A 10,003-nucleotide genomic window follows, 5' to 3' on the forward strand; every position below is an offset into this window, starting at 1 on the left:
AGCACAAGGCTCAGCTTGATTGTGCAGCCAGGCAGATTCAATTGACTCATTCGTCTAAGGATGTAATTGTCTTTGCCGCTCGGGATAATACAATCCGTCTGTTTTCTCTCAATGAGAAGGGTGAACTGGATGCTATCTCGCAAATTCCAATCGTTTGCGAATATCAAGACGTCTTTCCAGAAGAGCTTCCGGGAATGCCTCCGCACCGGCCAGTTGAATTCGTCATTGATATTGAGCCTGGTACGGAACCGGTGTGCAAACGTCCTTACAAGCTCAGACCTGAAGAGTTGAAGGAGCTGAAGAAGCAACTCGATATTCAAGAGAGAATGGGTCTCATCCAGCCTAGTTCTTCTCCGTGGGGTTGTGGTGTTCTTTTTGTAAAGAAGAAGGATGGAACGGACCGACTTTGTGTTGATTACCGTCCATTGAACAAGAAGACCATCAAGAACAAATACCCACTTCCCAACATCAACGAGCTGTTCGAACAACTCAAAGGTGCCCAAGTATTCTCCAAGCTTGATCTCCGTATGGGTTATCACCAGATTCGAATCCGTGAGCAAGATATTCCCAAGACGGCTTTCAGGACAAGCTTTGGTTCATATGAATACACTGCCATGTCTTTTGGCCTCGTCAACGCTCCTCCGACTTTCTCTCGCATGATGAACTTCATCTTCAACGCCTACACCAATGACTTCGTTTTGGTCTATCTCGACGACATTCTGGTCTTTTCGAAGAACAAGGAAGATCATTCCAAGCACTTGCGTTTGGTACTCGATAAGCTCAGGGAACACAAGTTCTACGCCAAGTTCTCCAAGTGCGAATTTTGGCTCGATGAGGTTCTTTATCTTGGTCATATCATCTCTGCCAAGGGCATTGCGGTGAATCCTGAGAAGGTATCTGCAATTGTGAATTGGGAACCACCTCAGAACGTGAAGCAACTCCGTAGCTTCCTCGGTCTCGCAAGCTACTGTCGAAGATTCGTTGAAAACTTTTCTAAGATCGCGAAGCCTCTCTCAAATCTTCTCCAGAAGCATGTCAAGTACGTTTGGTCTCCGGAGTATGACATTGCTTTCAACACTTTGAAAGAGAAATTGGTCACTGCTCTAGTTCTGACTCCTCCTGATGAATCCAAACCGTACGAGGTCTTTTGCGATGCCTCTCTCCAAGGTCTCGGTGCAGTGTTGATGCAAGAAAAGAAAGTTGTGGCTTATACCTCTCGCCAGTTGAAGCCCAACGAGAAGAACTACCCCACTCATGACCTCGAGTTGGCGGCGGTTGTGCATGCTCTTTTGACTTGGAGGCATCTCTTATTGGGAAGAAAAGTGGACATCTTCACTGACCACAAGAGTCTCAAGTACATCTTCACTCAGCCTAATCTCAACCTCAGGCAGACTCGATGGGTCGAAGTGATTCAAGAGTATAATCCGAGTATCGAGTATACTCCAGGCAAGGCCAATGTGATTGCTGACGCTTTGAGCAGAAAGGCTTATTGCAATAGTCTGATTCTCAAGCCTTATCAACCCGAGCTTTGTGAAGCTTTCCGCAAACTTAATCTGCAAGTTGTTCCTCAAGGTTTCCTCGCCAACCTTCAAGTCTCTCCTACCTTGGAAGACTAGATTCGCCAAGCTCAACTTCTGGATGCTATGGTGAAAAAGGTGAATATTGGGATTGCCAAGAGTCAACCCAAGTACAAGTGCTACCGCCTTGATGACAAGGATACTCTCTTCTTCGAGGATCGTATTGTTGTGCCCAAAGGTGACCTTCGTAAAGTGATCATGAACGAGGCTCACAATTCTCTCCTCTCCATCCACCCTGGGAGCACGAAGATGTATCAGGACCTCAAGCAGGCTAATTGGTGGACTCGAATGAAGCGCGAGATTGCTCAGTTCATAAATGAATGTGATGTCTGCAGAAGAGTGAAGGCAGAACACCAAAGGCCAGCTGGTCTCCTCCAACCTCTTTCCATTCCAGAATGGAAGTTTGACCACATTGAGATGGACTTCGTGACTGGGTTTCCAAAGTCCAAGCGTGGCAATGATGCTATATTCGTTGTCATCGACAAACTCACTAAAGTGGCTCACTTTCTGCCTATCAAAGAGTCTATCACTGCAGCTCAATTGGCGGAGCTCTATACCTCTCGAATTGTCTCTCTGCACGGTATTCCACAAGTGATCTCTTCAGACCGTGGCAGCATCTTTACCTCCAAGTTTTGGGATTCTTTTCAGAAGGCCATGGGCACCAACATCCGCTTCAGCACATCTTTCCATCCTCAAACTAGCGGTCAGGTCAAGCGTGTCAACCAGATTCTTGAAGATATGCTCAGGGCTTGTGTGATCTCCTTCAGCATGAAGTGGGAGGATTGTCTTCCATATGCTGAATTCTCCTACAACAACAGTTTTCAAGCAAGTTCGGGCAAGGCCCCATTCGAAATTCTGTATGGCAGGAAGTGCCGTACCCCTCTCAACTGGTCTGAAACCGGTGAATGTCAGCTTTTGGGTAATGACTTAATCATAGAGGCAGAGGAAATGTGCAAAGTCATTCAAGATAACCTCAAAGCAGCCCAATCCCGCCAGAAGAGCTACTATGATAGTAAGCACCGTGATTTGGCTTTTGAGATCGGAGATCATGTTTACCTCCGTGTCTCTCCAATGAAAGGTACTAGTCGCTTCGGTATCAAAGGGAAGCTTGCCCCTAGATACGTGGGACCTTTCAAGATCGTCAGCAAGAGAGGCGATCTCGCCTATCAACTCGAGCTTCCTTCAAACTTTGCAAATGTGCATGACGTGTTCCATGTCTCTCAGCTCCGAAAGTGCTTCAAGACTCCTGACCGCACCGTCAACTTCGAGGACTTTGAGCTCCAAGAAGATCTCTCTTATCGTGAGCACCCCGTTGCTATTCTTGAAGAGACTGAACGCAAAACTCGCAACAAGTCAATCAAATTCCTCAAAGTCAAGTGGTCACACCATTCCGACCGTGAAGCTACCTGGGAACGCGAGGATCACCTCCGTTCTGAATACCCGGCGTTCTTTCAGTCCTAGATCTCGGGACGAGATCCTTTCGTAGTGGTGGAGTGTTGTAACACCCCGGATATGATTTACCCAATATGTACTCCAACTCTTGCCGTTTCCGGCGTTAAGTTATTTTATTTTCTCGGGTTCGGTTTTTTATCTCCGTGTGTTGTTATCGTTGTCTTGCATCTTATATCATGTCATCATGTGCATTGCATTTGCATACGTGTTCATCTCATGCATCCGAGCATTTTCCCCGTTGTCCGTTTTGCATTCCGGCGCTACGTTCTCCTCCGATGGTCTTTTCTACCTTTTTTTCGTGTGTGGGGATTAAACATTTCCGGATTGGACCGAGACTTGCCAAGCGGCCTTGGTTTACTACCGGTAGACTGCCTGTCAAGTTTCGTACCATTTGGACTTTGTTTGATGCTCCAACGGTTAACCGAGGGACCGAAAAGGCCTCGTGTGTGTTGCAGCCCAACACCCCTCCAATTTGGCCCAAAACCCACCAAAACCCTCTCCATCATCTAGAGCGTTCAATCACGATCGCGTGGCCGAAAACCGCACCTCATTTGGACTCTCCTAGCTCCTCCTATGCCTATTTAAAGACCCCCCCCCGAAAATCTCCTTCTCCTTCCCCCCGAAAACCCTAGATCCATCTCCACCCGCCGCCGCCAGACAAAATCGCTGGGCCGGACATTGTCCGACCCGCGCCGCCACCGCCACGTGTCGGTCGCCCATTGGACCGCGCCGCCACCCCACTTCATCGTCGCCGCCGGCCCGGGAGGCCCAGGAGGGGCCCCCGAGGCCTGTCTTCTCCCGCCGCCGCCCGGGGCCATCTTCCCCGAGGCCGGCCACCTCACCGGACGCTCCTCCGCCGAACCGCCCGACGTCTCCGGCGAGGCTCATCGCCGAGCTCCGGCGGGTCCCCGCCACGCCGTTGCCGCATCCGGCCGCCGCCCAGCTCCGGCCTCCTCCTCCCTGCCGAACGGCCTCGCCTCCCCGCCCGGATCCGGCCGCCCCGACGTCTCCGGCGAGCTCTTGCTCGATGCCGGCGAGCAATCCGGCCACCCTCGTAGTCCGTGCCGCTGCTACAGTAATCGGTTGACCTTTTTGCCCGAAACCCTAATTATTTGGCATTGTTCATCGCATCGTAACTTTGCATCCGTAGCTTCGTTTTGGGCATATAGCATATCAAAATGTTCGTCTCAGAGAGCACATCATTTCATCTCATTGCATCATTTTCAATGGAGTTCATCGTGATGCCCGAAATGCTGTTAGAAGAATGCTATTTGAGATAATTCTCGGATCTGCTGCTCCAATTAGATATTTGTCATTTTTGCCATGATTATTGTGTGCACGATATGCCCCTGAGCTCTACATGTGTTTTGTTATATGTTTTGCCATCTTTCCAGAGGTGCAACCCATGTATTTTTATGATGTGTGTGGTGACTAGCACAAGCTTGCAAAGTGGAGCATTCGTTAATGCTGATTTCAGGGACTTAGCAATTCCACTAAGTCCTTGACCTGTTTATCTCAATATGCCATATGTTCATGTTGTTTCCTAGTGATCCGTGCCTCTTTTGAGGATGATCAGTAAGGATGTTTTGTTTAATCTTGTAGTGCTCTATCCATCCATGTATTTGTTTGCAATTATGGAGCACCCTAGCTTGAGTCAATCGAGCTCTACTTTTTTCATTTCGTGAATCTGGGCAGATTGTCTACTTGTTAGCGATTTTGCCGATGATGTTGTAGTTGATCCGTGCATGCCATGTTATTGTTCTTGCCATGTCTAGCTTGCATAATGTGTATTCTTGATGGGTGTATTCTTAGATTGTCATGACATGCTCTGTAGTGAGTGCATCGAGCTCGTAAACATGCCTACTTGATATCTGTTTTGCATGTCCCAGTTTTCACTAAGTCTGAGAACTGATTATGTTTTTGCCATGTTCACATGCTTGCAAATGTATTTTCTGATCCCTTTTGGCTCAAGGTCACTAAGGGACTTTTGTTATGCTCTTTGAGTAGCGCCATGCCATGCTTTACTTTGCCATGTTCAGGCCCTGTAGCATATAGTTTTGATGCTCCAAAGAGTGCTATCTGATCTGAAATTCCAGACAAGTGTTAATTTCACTAAGTCTGAAATCTGTTTACCAAATGCATTTTTGCCATGCTTGTTTGAACCTGTTAATGGATGAATTGGCCGTAGCTCAGTGTTCCTCTTTTGTTAAGCATCATGAATGGATTCCTGCCATGTGTTTTATTGCCATGTTTGTGTGCTGTAGCATGTTCATCTCGTTGCATTTAGTTGACTACTTGTTGTAAATCGCAGACCGGTGCCATATTTGAATTGCTTGCCATTTTCAAACCGTGACTCCGATTCCAGCGTTCTTTATATCGTTTTCAAGCGATTTAATCTCATCTTTCCAGTGGAACACTTGGTTTTCCAAGCTGAGGCCAGGTTCATGCATCTCTTGTCAAATCTTGCATATGCATCCCGCATCGCATACCATCTTTGCATCATGTTGTTTGATTTGTGCACATGGTTGATTGCGTTCCTCTTCCTTGTTTGTCTTGTTTGGGTAGAGCCGGGAGACGAGTTCTCTAACGAGGAGCCCGTTGAGTTTGATTTCGAGGATCCAGTCAACTCTGACAACGTTGTAGGCAAGATGATCATACCCTCGAAATCACTTCTATCTTTGCTTTGCTAGATGCTCGCTCTTTTGCTATGCCTATGCTACGATGCCTACCACTTGCTTATCATGCCTCCAAAATTGCCATGTCAAACCTCTAACCCACCATGTCCTAGCAAACCATTGATTGGCTATGTTACCGCTTTGCTCAGCCCCTCTTATAGCGTTACTAGTTGCAGGTGAAGATTGGAGACCGTTCCTTGTTGGAACACTATTTACTTGTTTGGATATCATTATATTGCCATGTTATCTTAATGCATCTATATACTTGGTAAAGGGTGAAAGGCTCGGCCTCTCTCCTAGTGTTTTGTTCCACTTTTGCCGCCCTAGTTTCCGTCATATCGGTGTTATGTTCCCAGATTTTGCGTTCCTTACGCGGTTGGGTTATAATGGGAACCCCTTGATAGTTCGCCTTGAATAAAGCTTCTCCAGCAATGTCCAACCTTGGTTTTACCATTTTCCACCTAGCCTCTTTTTCCCTTGGGTTTCCGGAGCCCGAGGGTCATCTTATTTAAACCCCCCCGGGCCAGTGCTCCTCTGAGTGTTGGTCCAACCTAGAGCCCCTTGCAGCGCCACCTCGGGGAAACTCGAGGGCTGGTTTTAGTTGTACGGATTGCTTATCCGATTGTGCCCTGAGAACGAGATATGTGCAGCTCCTATCGGGATTTGTCGGCACATTCGGGCGGTGTTGCTGGATTTGTTTTAACTTGTCGAAGTGTCTTGTAGAACCGGGATACCGAGTCTGATCGGAATGTCTCGGGAGAAGGTCTATTCCTTCGTTGACCGTGAGAGCTTGTCATGGGCTAAGTTGGGACCCCCCTGCAGGGATTGAACTTTCGAAAGCCGTGCCCGCGGTTATGGGCAGATGGGAATTTGTTAATGTCCGGTTGTAGGTAACTTGAACCTTAACTTAATTAAAATGAATCAACTGTGTGAGTTACCGTGATGGTCTCTTCTCGACGGAGTCTGGGAAGTGAACACGGTGTTGGAGTAATGCTTGCCGCAGGTTGATCTCTAGTTGTTCGTTCGCGCTTTGCCTCCTCTTCTCGCTCTCTTTTGCAAACAGGTCAGCCACCATATATGCTAGTCGCTTGCTGCAGCTCCACATATTGTACCTTGCCTTACCTATAAGCTTAAATAGTCTTGATCGCGAGGGTGTGAGATTGCTGAGTCCCTGTGGCTCACAGATTACTTCCAAACCAGATGCAGGGCCTGATGACTCCGTTCCAGATGACGCGCTTGAGCTCAAGTGGGAGTTCGGCGAGGACTCACGCCCTTACTATGTGTCTTTCCCTGACGATTAGTAGTGGTGCCCAGTTGGGGCGATCGGGACCGTGTCGCATGTTGGGTTTATCTTTTATTTTGGCGCCGTAGTCGGGCCATGAGTGATTGGTTGATGTAATGCTATTTATGTACTTTGATTGATGTGGCGAGTGTAAGCCAACTATGTACCTCCCCTTTTATTATCTATATTACATGGGATGTTGTGAAGATTGCCTAACTTGCGACATTGCTTTCAATGCGGTTATGCCTCTAAGTCGTGCCTCGACACGTGGGAGATATAGCCGCATCGAGGGCGTTACATCCACGGACCATGCATGGATATAAGCCTTGTTCAATGGCTTCATCTCTGGACCTGGGTTGAAGATTTTTGTAGAGGATGTCTCCCCATGGTCGCTTGATGGCATTCTTTTCAGCATATTCCTTTGTCACAAATCTGTACTTGAACCACTGTTCTGCCCAATATCGTCGAATCCATTGGATTCATGTTTTGCGCTGATTGTAATCCTCTTCAGGATCTGTCTTGTACAGCTCTGAGAGGTCATCGAGCAGATCTCTTGATGTTTCTCCTCGACGCTTTCTGCCACCCTTCCTTGCTGATTTCTTTGAAGCCATGAACTTTAAACTAAATGGCTTCAATACGTTCAAAGGCTTCAAAGGCTTTCGCTTGCTGGACAAACAGGAACTTGCTTCTGGAGAATTTATGTGATACTGTAAGAATTCTGCAAATGAATGCATACTATGAGAACCAAGGGATTCTCCCACGGACATGTACCTGTGACAGCATTAAGGTGCGATGAAGGGGAAGAGGTCATATGCATTCTCAGAAGATTTTGAAGATAAATCAGTTTAGAAGACATTGACCTCATCGTGCAAAGACATTCACTCATCGATAAGGAGTTGGTTCCAGATTTGTACGAATCCATGGATCAGTACAAGTGAGGAATCTAACTACTTTGTGAAGCATAAGTGAATATACTAGGCATATTATGAGATGCAGTATGAAATAGATCCAACTTGTGTGAACAGAAACTGCTTATGGTAGAAAGTGACGAATCTATAGGATCAAAGGGGCCGCAAAAAGGAAGTTCTATTTACCACACGAAGAACTACTAGACGGTGTGAAAAGGAGGCCGAGCAGTCCGATCGTCCGTGCCCTAACTTGGCGACGGAGGACACCTACGGCGACGGCGGAGAAGACGATGTCCGCGGTCGGCGTGAAGACGGCGTCGGAGAGGTTGCGGCAGCTAAGCGCTTCATCGCCAGTGTCGTCGAGGGCTAGCGGTGGCGCTAGGGTTCGTGCGAGAGTGGAAGAAGAGATAATGACTGTGGTGTGGCGTGTATTTATAGGGACAGGGGCGGCTCACTGTTATTACATAGGTTCCCCTGGCGATTCACATCTGAGGAACACGTGTCCATCATGCAACATATCGGGGGTTGTTCCACGTCCCACGCACGCCTGGATTGTCGGGTGGTCGTTCCCACTTCTCCGGGTTTCAGGTGAAGGAATTAGCATTGAAAGCAGACTTAATGTTTGTCTCTGTATCTTCTGCTGACAAGGACGCAGAGAAGACATTTGACAGTTTCAAAAGAATGCATATGATTTGGAGAGATAGAGTTTGAGATAGAAAGCATAGAGAGGTTAGGGTCCGATCACATTCACTTAGTTCAAAAGATTCAACAGAAGACATAGCTATAAGTGAATGCTGTAGAGGACAGAACACTAGTATATATATATATATAATCAACATAGTGAAGATAATCATGAAGACATGTTGAGATTGAAGTCAAACCAAATGTGAAGACATAGCAAATGTAACGCCATGAGTGAAACACTTCAAACAGAACATTTGGTGGTGGCGTTACCCACCGTATAGGAAGTATTAGACCCAGACACGGCGCACAATTATCGTGGCGCTCCGAAGTCAAATTCCACATTAATGTATTCACACTTAGAATGTATGTCTTCATTGATTGAAGATATAGTTTACTTCGTGTGTTGCACATCTAAGTCATCAATATGCATAAGTGTTAGGATGTGTGCCTGATCACAGGACATCTGAGGATTCCAAGATATTTAGCTCATACCGTAACTTGCAAAATCTCTTCTCATCCAAGGGCTTGGTGAAGATATGTGCCAATTGCTCTTCAGTGTTGACGTGTATGATATCAATATCTTCCTTCACAACATGATCTCTGAGAAAGTGATGACGAATCTCAATGTGCTTTGTCTTTGAGTGCTGAACTGGGTTGTTGGCAATCTTGATGTCGCTTTCGTTGTCGCAGTAGAGTGGCACTTGCTTCAGATGAATGCCATAGTCTTTGAGTGTTTGCTTCATCCACAGAAGCTGAGCGCAGCAAGATCCAGCAGCAATGTATTCAGATTCAGCAGTGGAGAGAGATACACAGTTCTGCTTCTTTGAAGACCAACATACAAGTGATCGTCCCAGAAAATGACATGTGCCTGATGTAGACTTGCGATCCACCTTGTCACCAGCATAATCAGCATCCGAGAATCCAACCAGATCAAACTCTGAGCCCTTTGGATACCATAATCCTAGAGTTGGGGTGTGAGCCAAATATCGAAGAATTCGCTTCAAAGCTAAGTGATGCGATTCCTTTGGTGCCGCTTGGAATCGAGCACACATGCAAACACTAAGCATAATATATGGCCTAGATGCACATAGATAAAGTAAAGAACCAATCATGGAGCGGTATACCTTTTGATCGAACTCTTTACCATTGTCGTCGGGACCTAGATGATGTTTGGCTGGCATTGGCGTCGTGAAGCCTTTGCAGTCTTGCATACCGAACTTCTTCAGGCAATCTTTGAGATACTTCTCTTGAGATATGAACATGCCGTTGCGCTGCTGTTGTATTTGAAGACCGAGGAAGAATTTCAGCTCTCCCATCATGGACATCTGATATTGCTCTTGCATCATATATCCAAACTCTTCACTGTACTTCTGATTGGTGCAGCCGAAGATAATGTCATCCACATATATTTGGCACACAAACAGT

This window comes from Triticum urartu, chromosome 3, assembly GCF_003073215.2.
Source record: "Triticum urartu cultivar G1812 chromosome 3, Tu2.1, whole genome shotgun sequence".
NCBI classification, from domain to species: Eukaryota; Viridiplantae; Streptophyta; class Magnoliopsida; order Poales; family Poaceae; genus Triticum; species Triticum urartu.